The sequence below is a fragment of the Periplaneta americana genome, chromosome 17 (assembly GCF_040183065.1).
Source record: "Periplaneta americana isolate PAMFEO1 chromosome 17, P.americana_PAMFEO1_priV1, whole genome shotgun sequence".
Lineage (NCBI taxonomy): Eukaryota > Metazoa > Arthropoda > Insecta > Blattodea > Blattidae > Periplaneta > Periplaneta americana.
Genome location: NC_091133.1, coordinates 19,663,530 through 19,685,278, shown reverse-complemented (window position 1 = coordinate 19,685,278; position 21,749 = coordinate 19,663,530). Strand labels below are relative to the sequence as shown.

Below are 21,749 nucleotides of genomic sequence, written 5' to 3'. Positions count from 1 at the left end.
CCTCTGTAGACCTGTTTCGGCCCCATCTAGCAGTCTTCTTAACGGTCTTCCTGGTCGACGATGTCCTCTAGGTTTATATTGCATCATAATTTTTGGGATTCTTGAATTTTCCATTCTTCTTACATGATCTAGCCAATTGAATTTGTATCTGGTGATTTTTTCTTCTACTGACTCTACTTCTAATTGTTCTAAAATTTCTTCATTCCTTTTTCGGTCTAAAAGAGTATATCCTGCTGTTCTCCTGAAAAATTTCATTTCCGTTGCTTTGATTCTGTTCATGTCTTTTTTCTTTAATGTCCAAATCTCGCTTCCGTATAGAAGGGTGGGTAATGCTAGTGTATTATATATTTTTATTCTTGTAGATTTTTGTACTAATTTAGCTTTTAATGTATTGTTTATTATTCCTAGAATTTGTGTAAATTTGGTAATTTTCTTGTTCACATCTTTTTCATTTTGATAAGATATTTCACAACCCAGATAATTGAAATTTTCGTATTACTCTATGTACTTTTCAGGTACTCTGCCATCTAGTGTTTATTATCGCAAGCTCATTTCTCGACACTAGCGACGCATAGCGTCCGTTATTTTCCATTTGCGTCCAAATTTAATATAAGCTTGTTCGATCTGTTTTATATATGATCTAGGCTGTAGTCTGTCACCAGTATAAGAGGGATGGCGGTTAGAGGGAGGGATTTTTTTATGCCTGGGCGGGAATTTTCTAGTATTCTGGAGGGAATATGGGCTTTAGAATTATGATAGCACTGGTACGTAATAATAAAATATAAACGTGTGTTGGTTTCATTGATGAAAGTGTAAACACTTATAATTATGTTGTCGGAACAGTTCAGTATCACGTAATGTGTTAATTCGACGCACAGTATACTGAGATGGGTCAATGTTACTTATGTCCTTCCCACTATAGAGACATAGGCCAATTTTACACATATGTAGTATAACTTGTTGCTTCTTTGACAGGTTAGGTTTGGTTAGTTTAGGTTTTTGTTATAGCCTACCTTGCATATACGATTATAGCGCAACATTGGCAGCGATAAAAGTGAAATATTCGTTCAATGGGCGTTGGATACTCTACATTCACCAAAATAGTTCATTGTTCATGTGTTACGGTGTAACTTGTCTCACTGTCTTCAATGCAGTGCCTAATTAGGTATCTGACAGCTTTGAAGGAGCAGGAGGAAAAGTTTAGGACAGAATTAACAAAATTTCTCTGTATGATACCTGTGACTTTTCCTAAGATTGAGGCTCAGTGACAGGTTAGGTTTGGCTTGTTCCAGGTTTTGTTATCCTTGTATATACGCTTTTCGGTAGATATGTACAGATACTCACCGTAATATTCGGCCAGGCTTTAACGTTCATTATTTTCGAACTTTAGTAAGTGTAAAAAACTTAAAAAAGTATAATTAATTAATTGGAGTACGCGATAGAAGAATATTTAGCAAACACTTTAATATATACATCATATAATTTGAACTTTTGAATATAAAAAGCAAAAAATTGTATATACTTTACTATTCGGTCAGTGTGATATGGTCCCGTTTTCACTGTGTTTACTATGTCGTCTGCAAGCACTGCTCAGTGTTAACACTTGCAGACCTGTAGTCCGATTTTGCAAGATCATTGTAATATTGGGGCGCAAAGGCAAGAATACTAGTTTTGAAAAATGACAGCTTTCACTATGCGAAGGAACGAACACATAGAGAGATCGCCGAAATGTTGAATATGAGGAGTACAGTGGGGAACATAATTAGAAGACATGAGAATGAAGACAGGATTGAATATGTGCTGCAGAGAGGGCAACCAAGGAAGTTAATAGACAAAGATTTACGTTTGATCATCAGGAAAGTTAAAATCGAATAAGTGCTCCCCAATTTGCAAAATACCTAGCAAAAGAACCTGCACCATGAAACAATTAGAAGAATGTTAAGGAAGAGTGACTAGGAAAAAACCTCTGGTGTCTGAAGTTAACACAAAGAAAAGACTTGAGTTTGGAAACAACAATATTGACAAAGATGAAGCATGGTGGAATGACGTCATTTTCGTAGACGAAAGTCCATTTAGCGCTTTTGGTCAGGCTGGTCGGGTGATGGTGTGGCGTAAGGTGAAAGAAGACATGAAAATCGACAACTTGCAAACAACTGTGAATCATGGTGGAAAGGTTATGATTTGGGGCTGCATGTCAGCTGCTGGAGTAGGAGAGCTCGTCTTATTTGACGGTAACATGAACAAGGAATAGTATCTCCAAATCCTGAAAGCAAATTTACACAAGAGTGCTGAAAAGTTGAGAATACGTCATACATTCTAATTTTACCAAGACGACCCCAAACATAAGTCGCATAGTGTGTGTAATTGGGTACTGTATAACTGTCCAAGAGTTATCGATACACTTCCCCAATATCCCGACAGCAACCGTATAGAAAATTTTATGGAATGAACTGAACAGAAGACTGATAAAAGTTCCAGTTTCTTCAAAAGAAGAGTTAAAGAAACGACTGGAAGAGGAATGGAGTCGTATTGATAGAGCACATACAAGAAGGATCGTAGCCAGTATGCCCAAATGGTTGCAGCATGTTATCCAGCAGAATGGGTACCCAGCAAATTTATTAATTTTCTGTTGCTGCTGTTATGAAGAAGTATATTTTTGATTTCCTAACTTTTGACCGAATATTAAGTTAACTGTGATATTTTTGTTTATGTTGATGAAAGAATAGTTTGATTTTTGTAATGTCAGATTCAATTTGGAAAAATATATTATATTGTGTACTTTGTATGAAATACAAATATTTTTTAAATATTCAATTTAAAGCTTGACCGAATATTAAGTTGAGCACCTGTATATAGATTTTCCCTGGACAGAAGAAAGTGCTTTCCTGCAACATCATGGTGATCCCACTAGTTTATGTGATCATCACCTGGAAAAATAGAGAAAATCATCGATCTTATATATAAGAAAACGAAGGTATCTGAGGCGGGTTTGGGTATGTTTATAGCTTTTGCGGTGATCACATCGTGTCTTTCGAGTTGTGTACTGTAATTTTGAGATTATTTTCAATTATTTAAGCACTTTTTTTCTCCCGTGTGTTGTGCATAGCGGGATCGTAGATTCAGCAGTGAAATTACATATAAAAAATATGTACATCCAATACCTATCTGGTACTGATATTAACCATAATGCGCCGTTGAGTCATATATACCGGTTTTGTACGTGTTCTTTGCCTGAGCTTTCAGACGTGCTTTTGTAAGTGTGCAGCGTATTTATTCACTCTTTAACGATGACGCCATACTCTGGATATACCCGACTTGTAGAATCCAAGATGGAGTCGCTGTTTTCCTGATCAATATTTTGCTATTTCAGCACTGTCCCGACTGAATGCAGCCATTAACATGAAACCCTCTAGTTGCAAAGGGACTCGGATTTATAACCCTAATTTACAATGAACTGTCTCCCAAACATTTGTGCATAATTATTACTGGTACGATTTATTCTACTGTACTATCGTCTGCTATTAAACATAGTACAGTATATCAAAATTTATTTCATTTGGCCCTCGTAATTGTTAACTGTGAAAGCAAATCAGCATTTAACTTTTTTCATATTATTATATATTTGTCCTTTGACAACAGAGAGGACCAGTGTTTTTCTTCTGGAGAAAAAGGTGATGGAACTCTGAGTAGAATATCCATGGCTGAGAACCAGACTGTTCTAGGTACAACTTTTTATAAGAAAGAAATCTGTGTTTCATTGTGTTCCAGTTCTTGTCTGCATATATGAATTGAACAAAATTATAAATATTCCTCTCCATAAGGTTGCTATGAAGCTATCCCAAATTGTTTGATGAATCTTTGAATGTCAGGAGCTTAAAATAGCTCTCCTGAAAAAAAAAAGTAAAATGAACTTGGAACAGTCTGGTTCCGGGCCATCGATGTATTATAATGGACAAGGAAATGAATACTGTCTAATTCTCGGGAATTGTCTCCTTTTTAACCTCCTTTCCGTTCAACTTTAAGACTTTCTAGGCTAAAGCCTGAGTTAAAAAAAAAAAAAAAAACACATTTTTCTGTTCTATAATGAAAAATACAAGAAAAAGGTGCCGGAACACTGTTCTGGCATGTTCTGCCAAAAGAAAAAAAGGACTGGAGAGGACAGTATCATAAAAACCAGTAGAGGACAAAATTATTTCCTACTAGTATGCTTGTCAGACAACCTCAAATCATTAGTTTCCAGGAAATGGCCTAACCTGACGTCATTTAATGATGTGGTAATTCTGGAGGACGACCATTCCACGATTTTCAAACTTTTTTTTTTCACAAACTACGATTTTATTCTCTATTTTCGAAAAGTAATAGAAAAAATATTTCGGAAACACATAATTTCGACCGTAACCTAGCATAACCTATCACTACCTTAACTAACCCAAGCAAAACTAAGCTAACCTAACCTGGTAATGTTATGTTAGCTTAGGTTTGCTTAGATTTAGGTTAGATTAGCTTAGTTTAGCTTGGATTGTTTACGGTTACTTAAGAAGTTAGATTAGTTTAGGTTGTGATACATTATGTTAGGTTACAGTCGAAATTATGTTTTTTCCGAAATTTTTTCTGTTACCTTTTAAAATGGAGCATAAAATCGTCGTTTGTGAAAAAAGTTCGAAGATTATGGAGCGGTCGTCCTCCAGAATTACCATTGATGTGTTTTATAAACAAATAATATCAAGTGAAATATTTGAAGAAGAGTCTTCCAAATTGCTTCATAGTGTAGTGGCAAAGCGTCTGATTATAAATTGAAAGGTTCTAAGGTCGAATCCTAGCTGCTGCACATAAGGTAAAATAAAATGAAATATAGATAATACCAGTATGTAATAGATAAAGAAATAGAGAGAGAAAAAGTAGAGGAAAATAAGTAGAAAGAAGTGGAAGAAACGATATAAAATTATATTGTAATTTTTTTGCGAAAGAATAAAGTAAACCCCACATTTGCAAGCATATCTCATTATGAGTACAAAAGCGGTATATGTGAGATAACGGTGTATTATGGTTAATTACCCTCATACTCTAATTATACTGGCCACTCTACCCCATTATCTCCTGGTTTAGGTGCCTCATAAGTGGTGCCTTGTTGGTATCACTTTGAGGTTCAGACTTGTCTTCGGACAGTTGAGTAAACAACTCAAATTATAGGTCAGTTACGAGTTGCCTTCTGATTTGGTTAAGTGGATTCGAACTAATGTAGCATCACTTAATATTTTACAATATTTTAATTGACAGTTAAAGTAGGCCTATCCCGGCATATAAAAATTCTGTTTAAAGACTACTGCAATGTTTATTCACATAGAAAATGAGTAACATGTTATAAATCAAACTTTTCATACAGTTCCACATCCATACCAGAAACTTTCAACGGTTTATAGGGTTCATATTGTCTTAACATTTGCCAAATTTAAAAAGAGAGAAAAATGTTATTTGTATCTTTCGTTCCAGAATTAATGAAGAAAATTACCAATCATGAACGAAATGTATGAAGAATTTGTAACAGAAATCAGAAGTTGGCAGTTATGTCGCATTTGTGCAGAAAAGAGTGAAGATTTAATAAATATCTATGATGAAAGAGGAATCAGTATGGAGTTAGAAGAAAAAATTAATCACTACCTTCCCATCACAGTATGTTATTTTCTTATTTCACTAATTCAGGTTATTGTGCTACCAACAGTAGGCCTAATCCTGTCCATTATGGGCACCTCTGTATGGTACGATGTCCATTATAATGACATCTGTGTGCCATGCTTATAGAGCCTAGGTGAAAAACGGCAAGTTAAGGATCCTGTCATGGCACACACAAAATAATTTGCATATACCATATTGACATGAAAGTGTACGAGTATGTTTTATCTTGTTTCACATATTCGTTAATTGTCATTATTCCCTTTGGTATATTTACAGATTTTGCAAAAAAGAGGGAGAAATTCCGTTTTTATTTAGAACTAGCCGTACCCATGCGCTCCGCTGCACCCGTTAGAAATAAATATAAAGTAATTACATAATTAAAATAGGACATTTGATCCAGGAAACATTCGTGTTTGATAGAAGGATATATCATTTAATATGTTACTTAATTTAAATTGCATCCAAATAATTAAAATGCGATCATTTTGGTCCAGAGACCACTCATTGGTGCAATGACAATTCCTTTAACATGTTTCTAATTTTTATTACATGCAACCATAGTTTAATGAACATTGACATCATTTAGATTTAATGTGTATACTTTATTTTACTTGTTATAGGTTTCCATTGAATTATGGTAATAACTTAATTTTAACCCTTGTTTTCTACTTATTCAGTAAATCGCGTTTGGCCCACTATGGTTCTGAACCCTTCAAATAACTTAAATTATATTATATAATATTACATTACATATATTATATTATAATATATTATATTATATTATATTATATTATATTATATTATATTATATTATATTATATTATATTATATTATATTATATTAGAAGAGAAAGACGACGATATAAAGGATAGCTTCTATGAGGAATTGGAACATACTTTTGATCAGTTACCTAGATATCACATGAAAGTTTTATTGGGGGATTTCAATGCTAAAGTAGGACGGGAGGATATTTTTAGACCAACTATTGGAAAAGAGAGCCTGCACGTACGTAGTAATGACAATGGAGTTAGGTTAGTCAACTTTGCCACATCAAAAAATTTAATAAAATTGTCAAGAGTACAACATTCCCCCATAAGGATATACATAAATATACCTGGACTTCTCCAGATGGAATGACACATAACCAGATAGATCACATCTTGGTAGATAAAAGAAGGCACGCTAGTATAGTAGACATTCGAACTTTCAGGGGGGCAGACTGTAATTCTGACCATTATTTGGTAATTGGAGAATTAAGAGAAAGACTATCAGTAGCCAAGCGAGTAGAGCAACAAGCTAATATTAGTAGATTCAATATTCTGAAATTAAAGGACGAGGAAACTAAGCAACGTTATCAGGTTGAAATTTCAAATAGGTTTGGTGCATTAGCAACTGCTGACGAAGCTGAGGAAGAGTTAGATGTTAATAGCGTGTGGGACAATATCCGAGATAATATCAAAATTGCAGCTGAGCAGAGCATAGGTTATCATGAAACTCAGAAAAAGAAACCATGGTTTGATGAAGATTGTTCCATTGCAGTAGATAGAAGGAAACAGGCAAAATTGAAATTCTTACAGGATCCAATTGTGGAGAATAGAGATCATTATTTCAATGAAAGACGGGAAGCAAGTCGTACATTTAGGAATAAAAAGAGAGATTACTTGAAGGAAAAACTGAATGAGATAGAAAAAAATAGTAAGAATAGAAACATTCGAGATTTATATAAGGGTATAAAGGAATTTAAAAATGGATATCAGGCAAGGGTAAACGTGATCAAGGATGAGAATGGTGACTTGCTTGCAGACTCTCATTCAGTCCTGAACAGATGGAAAAACTATTTTGGGCAACTACTAAATATACATAGGCCAAATAGAAATGATCGGGACGAAATTGAAATACAAACTGCTGAGCCATTTATACCGGAACCCACACTTTCTGAAGTCGAAATTGCGATAGAAAATCTGAAAAAGTACAAGTCTCCAGGTATTGATCAAATTCCAGCAGAATTAATACAAGAGGGTGGAAGGGCAGTATCTAGCGAAATTTATAAACTTGTACTTGCAATTTGGGAAAAGGAAATTGTACCAGAACAATGGAAGGAGTCCATAATCGTACCTATTTTTAAGAAGGGGGACAAGACTAACTGTAGTAACTTTCGAGGAATATCACTTTTGTTGACGTCGTACAAAATTTTGTCGAATATCCTTTTGAAGAGATTAACTCCATATGTAGATGAAATTATTGGGGACCATCAGTGTGGTTTTAGGCGTAATAGATCGACTATTGATCAGATTTTTTGTATTCGACAGATATTGGAGAAAAAATGGGAGTATAAGGGTACAGTGCATCAGTTATTCATAGATTTCAAAAAAGCGTATGACTCTGTTAAGAGAGAAGTTTTATATAATATTCTTATTGAATTTGGTATTCCCAAGAAACTAGTTCGATTAATTAAAATGTGTCTTAGTGAAACTTACAGCAGAGTCCGTATAGGCCATTTTCTATCTGATGCTTTTCCAATTCACTGCGGGCTAAAGCAGGGAGATGCACTATCACCTTTACTTTTTAACTTCGCTCTAGAATATGCCATTAGGAAAGTTCAGGATAACACAGAGGGTTTGGAATTGAACGGGTTACATCAGCTTCTTGTCTATATGGATGACGTGAATATGTTAGGAGAAAATCCACAAACAATTAGGGAAAACGCGGAAATTCTTGTTGAAGCAAGTAGAGCGATAGGGTTGGAAGTAAATCCCGAAAAGACTAAGTATATGATTATGTCTCGTGACCGGAATATTGTACGAAATGGAACTATAAAAATTAGAGATTTATCCTTCGAAGAGGTGGAAAAATTCAAATATCTTGGAGCAACAGTAACAAATCTAAATGACACTCGGGAGGAAATTAAACTCAGAATAAATATGGGAAATGCCTGTTATTATTCGGTTGAGAAGCTTTTGTCATCTAGTCTTCTGTCAAAAAGTCTGAAAGTTAGAATTTATAAAACAGTTATATTACCGGTTCTTCTGTATGGTTGTGAAACTTGGACTCTCGCTTTGAGAGAGGAACAGAGATTAAGGGTGTTTGAGAATAAGGTTCTTAGGAAAATATTTGGGGCTAAGAGGGATGAAGTTACAGGAGAATGGAGAAAGTTACACAACGCAGAGCTGCACGCATTGTATACTTCACCTGACATAATAAGGAACATAAAATCCAGACATTTGAGATGGGCAGGACATGTAGCACGTATGGGCGAATCCAGAAATGCATATAGAGTGTTAGTTGGGAGGCCAGAGGGAAAAGACCTTTGGGGAGGCCGAGACGTAGATGGGAAGATAATATTAAAATGGATTTGAGGGAGGTAGGATATGATGGTAGAGACTGGATTAATCTTGCTCAGGATAGGGACCAATGGCGGGCTTATGTGAGGGCAGCAATGAACCTACGGGTTCCTTAAAAGCCAGTAAGTAAGTATATTATATTATATTATATTATATTATATTATATTATATTACATTACATTACATTATACCAGAAGTTACTGTAATAACATTATAGCATTATGTCCATCTAGAGAAACTACACTTTCCAATGGTGAAATAATAATTAATTATACAAATCAGTTAATTTAGCTTCCGATATTACTGCATACAAACACAGAAACATTCTCTGTAGGCTGTCTTTCATAGCTTTCGATTGTTTCTGTCCAAGGCCCCGTATAGACGAAGTCATTTATTTTTTATTTCATTATACGGGCTTAGATGGCAATTACTTTAATTTTAAAACTCATTTATCTCATTAAATATCAGTCCTATCACAATTTTTCAAGGGATAAAACTTATCGCAAATTATTTAAAAAAAAATGTTTGTTATGTAACATTTTTCACAAAAATCAATAATAAGCGAGATATTTCGATTTATTTAATTCAGGCCCCCTTATAACCCCCCTTTTAAATAATGTATTTTGAATGTCATATAGCCTAAAATCTAAGTTACAACGAACATAATTTATATTCCAATTTTCATCGAAATCCGTTCATCCATTATCGCGTGAAAAGGTAACAAACATACAGACAGACAGACAGACAGACATACAAAAAAAATTTCAAAAAAGCGATTTTCGGTTTCAGGATGGTTAATTATATATGTTAGGACCAATTATTTTTGGAAAATCGAAAATTACCAGAAAAATTTCGGCTACAGATTTATTATTAGTATAGATAATTCATTCGTAAGAGGAAATGACAGATCTATTGCCCAGTGTTGTAGCAATATATCCACTGAAATATTGTTACAATCTTTACATTAAAACTATCTACTTTTTTCAGCCTATTTTCAAAAGGAAAGACTGTGACTGCTTTTAGCTCTGAAAACTGTGCTCATGTTCCATTTTTGGCTCAAAATATTGTCACCTTCGTTTTTTACGTCTTTCGTTTTCATATCTTTCGTCTGTGTGATAGTTTGAAACTATAGAAGCGTTTGTGAGCAGAATTAAAAGGAATTAGTTAGAAGTACACAGATTATTAAAAAATAAAGTACTTACCAAAAAATTAGCATACCTCACATTACAGCGGAACCCTACTTCCCTTAGTGCATACCACACTATTTGTATTAAGATGGAAACATGCTACCAAGTCTGGTTCATAGTACGATGTATGGATTTTACAAATAAATAAAATAAACTAATGATAACACAGAATTAAATTCTGTTTCAAGGCTTTTAATATCGAAGGTTGATTTTGATTAATTGTTGGCTTCTGTTGAAGGATCTGAAGTCGGCTTTTGTCCATTACATATGAAAAAATTTGTATAATTTGAAGAATTGCCATATTTATAGTTCCATTTATGCAATATTAACACATTTAAATACATAAATCAAGTAATCTTTGAAAATGTCTATACAGTAAACAAAATCAAACCACACTATCTTGTTCACATTCACAATTTAGTTTCAACTCATTCCAAGTCTCATGCAGACACTTCATTTTTCATGCAGACACTTCATTTTTCTATACCGCTTCCTCTTCATCTGGAAGTTCTGTCTTCGAGATTGTCTTCTATGTTGCAGCTTCACATTGTCTCTTCTCATAGACCAGCAGTAGTCAGCCATCATCACTTCATTCCACCTGCTTTGATAACGCTTTTCTATTTCTTTCATGTTTTGATGAACCCTTTCTCCGTGTTCTTTGCTGTAATCTCCAAGACAATCAGGGAAGAAGTCAAGATGGTTATAAAGAAAATGGATTTTAATGCTCATATTGCATCCTAAATTTTTCTACAATGTTTTTGAAATTTGAGTGTTTCCTATTTCCCAAGAAATTGTCAACCACATTCTTAAATCCTGTCCAAGTCAGTCGTTCTTCATGGGTCATTAAATTTTCAAAGTATTAATCTTTCATCAAACTTCTTATGTTGGATCCCACAAATATCCCTTCAGAGAGAAAGGAAAATTTAGAACTTATGTATTTAAAATAATCACCATCTTCATGCAATGCTTTCACAAACTTTCATTATTCCCAGTTTAATGTGAAGTCCCATCATGAAACAGATTTGAAATAACCTGGTAATGTTTACACATATAAATTTCACTTCAAAATTATTATCATATGACTGTAATGCTTTTGTGTACTTCTGGACAACTCGAGAAATATTGATTGTTTCACAGTCGATTGCATTCAATCACTTTATTATAGATTATATCGATTGCAGTATAAGATTATGCACGAAATTTAAATATAGCGAACTTAAGGAATTACATAAAACTGTGGGTGTTTGATAAAAACGGATTTCATTTTTGCAGACAGCATGAAAAAGTAATTCAGAATGACCCTTTGTCATGTAAAAGCCAAAATATGGCAACTCTGTGTAATTGAACCCATGTTCATATGACATTTTTGCTCAAAATAACCTGTAGAACTGCTTCCTAAAGTGCAGGTCATATTTCATTAATCACTTTATATACATAATGTAAAAATTAATGACCTGTATTCTTGTAATTGATGTCTAAAGATTATGAATTTGAACTGAAAAAGCTTGCCATAAAAAATTACTTCAGTTGAAATGTTAGGTGATTGGATCTTGATACTGGTTATTCTAATAGATTTTTCGATAATTATCCCAAATTACATTACCTCACTATGGCCGATCTATAACTAGTGATGTCAGGAATTATCCAGATTGAATGAAATTTTTTAATAATACCACATAATTAGGTTAGGAATGTTTATAGTTAAAGAGGGGCGAAACCCTCAAGATTTCATAAACAGAACAGCCAATTGAATTATTTAAAAATAAAACAATAAAAATGAAAAATGTAACAAGATCCTACTATTTTATATTTGTATAATTGGACAGTGTTATGCATTAACCAGCTAAGCGCCAATTAAAAAAAAATGCGATTTCGATGCCACCTGCAGTTCTGAAGCATAAACTAAATGTACCCACACTTTTGGCGCCTTTTCTTTAAATATAACATTGTCATTAAAAATGTAAGCACCATTGCTCAAATCCGAGATTTCAAGTTTTGCAATAAACGGCTATGAGTTAAATCTTTATAAGTGCTAATCATAATTCTGCATCATGCAGCTAAGCGCCATTTTCCTGCTCTTACATTGTTGATGTATAACTGACAAATCAGGAAAATACTTTCAGTAACCAGCATTGTGCAGTTTGGCGATTGAGTGAGGTGGTCTAGATTGTCAGTCTGTTGTGAATTTTATAAATTAATATACTAGTATTAGTTACTCGAATACGAATTTCTTTGTTAATTATGACAAGCAGAGCACAGAAAATTATAGATATGTTAATTATTAAGAATCGCCCGCAACTGAAGAGAAAACTTTGCAGTCATTACAGGTATGTAATAGTGTAATATAATATTTGAATATTGGACTTTCTCGACCATTAGGCCCACATGTTCTCAGGTTAGAAACGTAGATAACAAGCCACTTGCTTGTCAGTTTAGAGGTCAGATCACTATATTTTGATTGACGTGAGGGAGGACGTCCCTTAAAGAGTACTTAATTTATTGCCCTTTTAGACAATAACATATTTAAATTTTATATTAAAAACTGTGAAAATAACCTGAAACATTTTTTCTGGAATAAAAGTGATTCATATCCAAATATATGGAAGTTTTAAAAATTAAAAACTACAAATTTTATATATATACAGAGGCTTAAACTTCGTCAGCCTTCTACAAAATTAGGTTTTGTGTATCCGAAAATTCTGTTGAAAACAAGCTGCCCATATAAGAGAGCCTTGATTACGTCTAGTGTAAGGTACAACATACATACAGTAGCGTGCAAATTAATCCGAACACGACATATTTTTACATTTTCTGTCATTGTTGGCCTCACAGCTGCTCATACCGCTTTAATTGACATCTGTAATACGTGTAATTCCATTGTTGAAGGTCGGTCGTTATTATTTTTTTTATAATATGTGACATTTTGCCTGTCGTTTTGTACTTATAAGCATTTCAGTTGTGTTGAAGACTTAATACTGCAATCCTGTGTACATTCTGTCGTCTTCACAAATGGATACAACTCCACGAAAATGGTCTAAAATTATAACATTAGCAGAGCATTCTTCTATGACATAGAGGAAAATTGCTGCAGAATGTCACATCGGTTTGGCTACTGTTAATTCGATCATAAAACGATACAGGGAGACTGGATCCATCACACCCCAGAAAAAAGGAAACTGTGGCCGGAAAAGGAAGACTTCACCTGCAGATGATCGTTTAATTGTCAGGAAAAGTAAATTAAATCCTAGACTAACTGCTGTCGACTTAACCCGCGAGTTAATGGCTACCACTGGGGCGAATATTCACGTCACAACAGTGCGGCGTAGGCTTTTGGAAGCTGGACGAAGGGCTCATAAGCCTATTAAGAAGCAACTGCTAACCCCTGTTATGTGCAAAAAACGCTTAATGTGGGCAAAATTACATCAACACTGGACAGTGAATGACTGGAAGAATGTACTTTTTTCCGATGAGTCTCATTTCGAGGTCCACAGCCACCGTGTTTCTTACGTACGGAAAGGATCCGAAAAAGTAACAGCAGCTCATCTCCAACAAGCACCCAAATACTCCCCTAAAGTAATGTTTTGGGGTTGTTTTACACATGAAGGGCCTGGAGCATTAATACCTATCAAGGGAATGATGAAGTCTGACAAATATATTCAGTTATTGGAAACCAGAATCGTACCCCAGCTGCAAAAATCATTTCCGAATGGCAGAGGTGTGTTCCAACAAGACCTGGCACCATGCCATATGTCTCGAAAAACTACAGAATTCTTCAACAAGAAGAATATTCAGGTACTCCCCTGGCCAGGCAACTCACCGGACATCAACCCCATTGAGAACTTGTGGTCAATTTCCAAAAGAAGAATGCAAAAAATGGATTGTTCTACAAAGGAGAAGATGATTTCTGCCCTCATTGGTGTATGGTTTCGTGATGAAGAAATGAAGAATATTTGTGGAAAATTAGTGGAATCCATGCCAAATCGTCTCAGAGCTGTTATTAGGAACAAGGGAGGCCACATAGATTACTGAGGTATGTCTTAGATCCTTTTTTTATCCCGTTTGAGTGTTTTTGCATAAGTAATTATGTTGTTCGGATTAATTTGCACGCTACTGTATATATATATTTTTTTATATTATGAATCATACTACAATATTGAATAAGTTATATTTCATTGTTATAGGAGATACCATCAACAAATTCTTCACACAGTATTGCATGATCAAATTATGGGAGTTCAAGTTGTGTATATAAGCTTATTCCTGGCGAAGTCGGGGGACAAAATGTGAATTCTGCTTCTTCTCAACTCACCACTTTACACACAGTTCGTGCTGAAGATGCTTTTGATGTATTATTATCCCATTTTCATATCGACCCTCCTGAATCGACCTCAATAAAAAATATAGCTGAAGCAAGTAATTATCGACGTGTCTTTCAAGAAGGGAACAGGAAAGTTTAGTTAAACAGGACAGTGTGAGAAGATGTGACTCATTGGAATGTATGATCTTACGGGATCATTTCTGTTTCAACTAAGTGTAATCATCTGTAATAACGGGCATATTTGATTTTTAAGCATATAGTATGAAACAGTACATGAAATATTCATGTGGTTATCAAGTCCGTAAGAATTAAACTTTTGTCACCAGACATAAAAATGTTTTAAAATCTTCTAATGCGTTTTTCTCGAAACTTGCAGAATGGTGCATAGCTGGATGTTGCATAATGCCATCCAATTTATGTTCTAGAATAATGTTTAATAATTTTGTCTTCTTCTCTGCTCAGCTCAAGTACCTCATCAGATAGGCTATATCTTGTAGCATACTACACTGTGTCCACAAACCCACTCCGCAGTGAGGAGAGATGCTTGATCTCCTAGCAGGAAGTTTTAAGTTGGCAGCAAAATCATTCACACGTGTTCAGTGTTGACCTTCGAGTGGAGTTAGTGGGGGAGGGTAGAATATTGGAATCGACCGTAACAGTATTGCCAACAGTCAACAGTGAATCCCACCTACCAACATAACTGCAGCCCCTAGTGTATACATCGCCATCTCCTTGCTGCAGAGTGAGTTTGCGGACGCACTGTACATCTTAAAGAAATGGTATGTCACCAATGAACTAAGCGTGTTGATAATGTAGGATGAATACAATGATGGCAAGGAAAACAAAGATAGGAAACAGGGAAAAACTAATTATGGGGCTAAAAGTAACACAAGTAAAGAATTCCTACTTTATTTAACTTAAATGTTTAATAAAGAAATATAATAGACGGTTTTTCTGTGAATGTGATAAATGATATCACTTGGTGCTTAAAAAATCTGTCAGTTATAAGGGAAGCAACAAAATTGCACTTGATTTAATAACATTTATATACTGGTACGTTTGCCATGTAATCAACTGAAAATGTAAAAAATTACTGAAACTTTAAATTAATCAAGGAAGACTGGAGGAATCTCAACAAAATATCATTAAATCAACTCGAATCTTCATACCTGGCATACTCTTAACATGTTTTACGCATCTGGATTTTGATAATCTGTTGTTAAAAAATAGAGTAAACTGTTTTGTCCTGCTAGCATTTGTACAGAGTAGATCTGTGGGGGTGCAGCTTCGATTACATTCCTCCCCTGCATCGCCCCCTTCCCTTTTCCTATAAGCCTTAATTTTTCCTGGCAACATTTGGAAAAATAAACCTGTTTCATTAAGATTGAAGATATCGTTAAGGCTATATTTTTTTCCAAAATTTCTTTCACTTTATTTGCACACCAAAAATCAGCAACACTAATGAAAGCAGAAATTTCTTTCTTAGTCACTACTTTGCAGATGATGCCATGGCTTTTCCTGAAATTTTAACCCATAAATAAAGTAGAAAATTTAAGAAAATTTAAGAGTTACATTGTAACCGAGACATATGCATCAGGGAGCATTTATAAAATTGCTTTATTACTATAATGGGAGGTATTTAACATAGAAACAAGAAAATGCATGGGGAATATTGAAAAATTATTGTGCTATCCAAGTTTATCATTATTTCAGCCTTCATTATATGAAGGTATGACTGTATTAGAAACTTTTAAAAATAAGTAGCTGATGGACAGTCTCTTATTGACGTGCATACATAGTGGTGCAACATATTTTCTTCTTAAAGTGGTATGTTTCATCACAAATACATAGTGTATTTATGGTAGGCCTATACACATTTCGGAAGTTTTAAGTTATTGTATTAAAATATATGGTGTATTTTCTCGAACAATAATTAAGTTTTCACTTCTAGTCTCATACCACCATTTCTTAGCTGTCATAGTCAACCCACCATCGTAATAGTGCGGTTCTGAGTGTTTACAAAAATGTTTCTTTACATGAGACCATGACTTACATTTACCTTTTCATTTCTAGGTTACTGCAGATGATGATCTCCCTCTTTTTATGTGCTACTCATGCATAACTAAACTGAACACAGTTCATGAATTAATAGTATCATGTGTTCAGTCTAATGACAGACTCAACCAACTGCTGCAAATGGAACAAAAATTAGCACTTACTGAGGTACGAGATTTGAGAACTTAAATTGGCAGTGTGATGAACTACTGAAATGAGTGTTGATCTAATTGCAATTAAAATAGATAGGAAAACTAGTACAATGCACGAGAAAGTACTTTTGAGACAGTTCAAAACATACTTCTTAGGCCATATATTTTTAGTATCATTATTTCAGCATTAACCCTCAAACTGAAATGTTGGGGTTTAACATGCCCCAGTTTTAATTTGTTTTGTGTGGTAGGCTTGTGAGACACATTAATGCAGAAGTATGTTAGCTATTTGTCTATTATTGTCTCGCATGTGTGCTTTTATAATTATCACATCTCTGCAGAAAAAATTGTTTAATGGTAAAATTCGTATTGTCCAAATATGAAGACCAGCAAACCACTCTGGCATGTTTTTCTTCTGGACCAATAATATAATGCCAAAATGACCAACTCTATTGAGGTATTAGTCCAAGGGAAAAATGCACCAAAGTGACTCACTGACCATCATAATTATATGAAAGGTGAATTTTCTTGTTTAATTATTCAATGAACTGTTACTGTTGGACAGAGAACCCAGTGTGGCTAGTCGTGTTGCTGTAAACAGGAGCAACCTACTAAATATGTTCACTGTTAAATTAATAGTGTAGTGTTGACTTGATCTCTTTTGGTAAAATTTTTCACTTTATAAATTTTATTGTCTTACATACTCAAGTTTAAGGATTAGGTAATGTAGAATATCCATAAATGTCATTAATTTTCCAACTTATAAAAAATATTATTTTAGTAGGCAAGTTTAATAATGTTCATTTTTATAGTTAAAAATGTTGTAACTTGTATTGCAGTTCATTAAAATTAAATTATATATGATAATTTATAAAGAAATTGAAGAAACAAAGTACCCCACATGTGCCTACTCATGAAAAATAAGTGAGAGCACTTGTTAGAGGGCTAAATTGTAAATAGAGAACATAAATTAAGTATAATTTCTCTGTAAATTGTACCCTCCTGTTCTGTAAGTTTATCAGTACTTCAGATGACGCAGATTTTTATTCTCAATTAATTACAAAAACAAAAGTTGAAAGAAAAATTTGTAATTTATTTTGGAAAGTAATCATTTGCCTCCTACTTTTTTTTTTTTAATATTATTTAATTTTAAATGTTCCAGATTGAAGCCAATGATCAAAATGAATGGATTTTACTACATCTTGAGCCAGCATATAAAAAGTTTGAAGAAAATGATGCTGGAGTAGCAAATCATAGAAGTGAAGTGATACAGAACTGTGCTAGCAAAGATTCTATTAAAATTAAAGTAAATTCTACAGAATTTAAGCTTACATGCAGTGTTGCCACACAGACAGAGAGGATACTCAGAAAAACAATTAAAACTGCATCTAGGAATGACAAGAGTAGAACTGTAAATCATACCTCTTATACAGAGTGTGAGAAGAAAACCCCAATTGTGTACTGTGACACAGATAATTCTGATAAATGTTCAAAGATAACAGAATTTGAATGTGAAAGACTTGAATATTTAAATAGGGAAACCGTTTGTTTTAACATTAAAGAACAAACCTCATCTCCTTATAAAGTGGTTCAAAATACAGACCGTGTAAAGAATAATAATGAAGATACACACATTAAAGATGATGCCATATGTAATGCTAAAGATATACAGAACTTTGTAGAACATACATCACCAAATTGTGCCAAATCATATGCAGAAAATAAAGTACTAGGAATTGTAGTTCAAAACCAGCATCTTTCAAACATTAATGGTAGTTTAGAAAGCAATGCAAAAGATTTAAGCAATAATATTTTTAATAAGAGTGAACATTTTGCTGAATTAGATAAACATAAATGTAAAGTTTGTGGTGTTATATATGTCAATGATGTTGAACTGAAAGGTCATACTTGTAATGAAAATGACAACAGTAGGCCTATACTTTGCAACCATTGTGAAAGGAAATTTCAAAGTATTGAACTATTTAATAATCATATGAAAAAAAACACATGTACTCATTGTGGGCAACACTTTACAAGTGAAGATTTGTTAAGGATGCACAAACTAAGTCACAGAGACACGAAAGTATGGCATTGTAATTATGAAAACTGTAGGAAGGTATTTTTACATAGAAGTAGTCTAGATATTCACAAAACAACTCATACATCTGAAAGCCCTTATTTATGTGATGTCTGTGGTAAGTGTTTCACCCATGTCAGTCATCTTAGCTCACATAAACGTAGCCATCTGGATGAAATTTCAAAGAAGAAACACAAATGCGAACTTTGTGGTAAAGGATTACGCAGTGTCTCCCGTTTGCGTGATCACATGAGGTTCCATACAGGAGAACGTCCATTCTCATGTGATTGCTGTCCAAAGCAGTTCAGAACTAAGGAAAAACTCAAGCAGCATGTAGCGATTCATGGAAATATTCGGCCTTTCAAGTGTACTATATGTTCATTCAGTTCTGTACGTCGAGGAAATCTTACCAAACATTTTAAGACTCATTCTAGGAATAACTATCAATGTCGTCTTGGACTTCATAGTCACCACAGTACCTCCTCTGATGAGAAGCTCAAAAAGAATAAAAAAAGAGCAACAAACACCTCTGACTTTCAATGTTCAGAATGTGGAAAATTTCTTTCAACTAAAGCATCACTTGAAATGCATGAACGCATGCATGCTGGTATTAAACCATTTCTATGTACAGAATGTGGAAAGCAATTTTCTCAAAAACCAGGTTTGGAATATCACAAACGAACACATACAGGAGAGCGTCCCTATTCTTGCAAATTTTGTGGCAGAGGTTTTAATTCTAAAGCGGGTAAAGATAAGCATGAGCTAATTCATACTGGTGAGAAACCGTATCGCTGCAATGAATGTGACACAAGTTTTCGATCCTATGCAAATCTTCATCAACATATAAAAATTCATGAAGACAGTCGTGCCTTTCCATGTTCTCAATGTGATAAACGCTTTAGACGGCGTGAGGCAATGCAAATACATATGCGTATACATACTGGTGAAAGACCTTACTCTTGTCCTATTTGTGATCGAAGTTTCTCACAGAAAGGTGATTTGACTAAACATTGTACACGAGCACACAGTATGAAGACAGCCCGAAAAAATAATATAAATGTAGGCCTATCTAAAACTAGCTTAAGTATTAGTAATAAGAAAGAACTGAAACTGCATATAGGTGAGATGAAAGTAAATGAGAAAAATTCAATTTCAACAATTTCCAGCAAAAACTAGAATATACATTCTGCTTTTCCTGAAGTAGAGTAGCTATAGTCCCGTCGCTCTAATTTCCGGCAGCCAATCGCGTTGCAGGTCGGCTACATTTAAACGTGTGCGTCTTGTGATTCGCTGATTCATTTCTTAAGGCTCGATAAATACTTAATATAATCGCCCGCCATTTTAGCTCTTTTGTTGGTGTTCGCAGAAAGCACACGAAGACGTTATTTGCCGCTCAATTATTTGCTGAATTACATTGCGTTTGATTTATTATCATAGGAGCTACGACATGATAATATTTAATGGTGTGGCAAATAGATTCCTCGTATGGTAGCTCGGCAACGTAAGAAAAAAAATGGCGAACGATACTATCTACCTAGACTTTATAGAGCCTTCACTTTCTAAGACGTAAGCAAAGAGGCGGAGTCACGCCGGAAATAACAGCGTCGGGACTATAACTGTTGTTAATAGTAATATTCAAGTATGAGGCTTGATATCATAGTTACAGACTGGTAGCTAATTTTCCTTTCACCTTTCACCATTCTGACTATAAGACCAAGAGGTAAGAATGAGGTCAGATATATGTATTAGAACTTATCACAGTGGTCTGTGCTTAAGTTGTTTTCCAGCGGACCAGCACATGCGAACTTATGAGGGGAAAACATTTTAAAAGGACACTAGAAATTATAACATAATAATTATCGAAATTGAATGGAGTGTGTAGGTGTATTGATAATTTTAAAATGCCTAAAATAATAACTGTGCAGTAGGACAATTAGTAGCCGAGCACTTTTGTGTCTCCCCACTTACAGTTTTATAACATTTTTGGAATTAAGTGATCCAAACATTCAATGTGTTAAAAGCAGTGGGTCCCAAGTGTGAGTTGTGATCCCGTGAGGTGTCGTGTAGAAAGCTGTGGAAGAGAATCGTGAGATGATTTACAAAATAAAACAAACAAATGCCTTATTAATATACTGTACATTTATTTTGTATTTAAGAGTGTAAACATAAATAATATTGATCATAAAAAAATGTTTCAATAATTACACAGTTTTAAAACAATAATGTAACTGTCTGTTTTCCAGAAACTAGCTTCTCAAATCTGGACTCTATACAGTAAAACCTATATTAAACGACCACTGCTGGTTCCATGAAAAACTGGTCTTTCAGAGGGGTGGTCTCTCAATAGGGGGAGTTGTTTTACACAAATAATGGGTTAAAACGTTTCTATGTTAAATAAAAACGTGGAAAATATTGCTAATAATAAAAGTTTGAAATCAGAACTTTATTTCTTATTTTACGTTATTTTTCCAATTTTCTCCTGTGATTCCCCTTCACAAAATCATAAATTAAACTCTGCTTAAATTTTTTACATTTTCTTTTTACAATCTCATTTTCAAAACAATTCTTTAACGTATTTATTTTGATGTACCGAAGTACATATGATATTTCCATGCAGATATTCTGCTTTCTCAGATGATGAGAGAGAGATGGAACGGAGAAAAATTCTCTCCGGCGCCGGGATTTGAACCCGGGTTTTCAGCTCTCCGTGCTGATGCTTTAACCACTAAGCCACGCCGGATACAATCCCGACACCGTTGAGAATCGTCTCAGATTAAGCTCCATCTCTTGGGTTCCCTCTAGTGGCCGCCCTCTGCACTACGTCATAGATGTCTATGCACGCAGGACCGAAGTCCATACATGTGTAGAGGTGCACTCAGATGAGTGACTGGTTGGCCGGGGTCAGACGGTATGGGCGCCGTCTTTAAATCACGAAGTGATTTATTA

General features: G+C 34.4%; 1 long non-coding RNA gene and 1 other non-coding gene across 7 annotated transcripts; one reads left to right on the top strand and one right to left on the bottom strand.

Annotated features, from left to right (window-relative positions):
* Nucleotides 1-684: 684 nt before the first annotated feature.
* LOC138693017 (uncharacterized) lies at nucleotides 685-21,497 on the top strand. Of its 6 annotated transcripts, XR_011330208.1 has the most exons (5): nucleotides 718-2,602; nucleotides 2,857-2,974; nucleotides 5,491-5,670; nucleotides 16,593-16,742; nucleotides 17,889-21,476. It is a non-coding gene; the product is annotated as an uncharacterized lncRNA (long non-coding RNA). The 6 variants fall into 6 exon arrangements; XR_011330206.1 differs by having other exon boundaries at nucleotides 685-2,602; nucleotides 2,857-5,670; nucleotides 17,889-21,497; XR_011330209.1 differs by lacking the exon at nucleotides 2,857-2,974 and having other exon boundaries at nucleotides 753-2,602; nucleotides 17,889-21,475.
* Nucleotides 21,472-21,543, bottom strand: TRNAS-GGA (transfer RNA serine (anticodon GGA)). Its single transcript has one exon. It is a non-coding gene; the product is annotated as a tRNA-Ser (tRNA).
* Between the last annotated feature and the right edge of the window lie 206 nt (nucleotides 21,544-21,749).